The sequence below is a fragment of the Aplysia californica genome, unplaced genomic scaffold, assembly GCF_000002075.1.
Source record: "Aplysia californica isolate F4 #8 unplaced genomic scaffold, AplCal3.0 scaffold01691, whole genome shotgun sequence".
NCBI classification, from domain to species: Eukaryota; Metazoa; Mollusca; class Gastropoda; order Aplysiida; family Aplysiidae; genus Aplysia; species Aplysia californica.
The window spans coordinates 46,011-46,709 of NW_004798961.1; positions in this window are offsets into that span (position 1 = coordinate 46,011).

Genomic DNA, 699 nt, shown 5'->3' on the forward strand with positions numbered 1-699 from the left:
GGGGGGAGGGAGAAGTATCACTAGTATAAGGTCTTACTTGTTATCTTCCCACTGCTGATTCCGTCTGTCTATCTCTGTCTTCTTTGTTCTTGTCTCTCATTGCTACGGTTGTGCCAACGTGCTTCTTAATACTCGAGATAAACAAATATTTATGTTATTATATCTCGCATCACCACAGCTTAGGAGCTTCGCTGTCGCAACCAGGACACCCGAGTTAAATTCCTGAGTGGGGAAACATTTCTTATGAGTGTCTCCATCTTTCTGCAGGATAGTTGTATTCCCCTCAGTCTGGGTTGGTCCTGTCAGGCAGGGTCTGAAGCCTGCCTCCTAAACGATCTACATGGTGTCAATGAGGACGTAAAAACACCTATAGTGAGGCCTCTATAACGACATCGTCGTGAAAATGGTGAAATGGTATATGTTTAACGCCCCTATCAACACTATTAGGTTATTTATGGGGCGGAACCTCCTAGTTTAACGTCCGTCTCCGATAGTACCGACGACAACGTCGGGACCAGAAAAAAAAATGAGAGGCAACCAAAAATACTACACATAATTTAAAAAAAAGAAAAAATCGGGACCTGGACACCATGTCGCTATACAGAGGATGTCGTTATCTATATCGAAGGTTGTTATAGAGAGGCTGCTCTGTACTTACAAAACTTGAAAAGTGAAACCATGGATCTTTTTTCCTTTGTT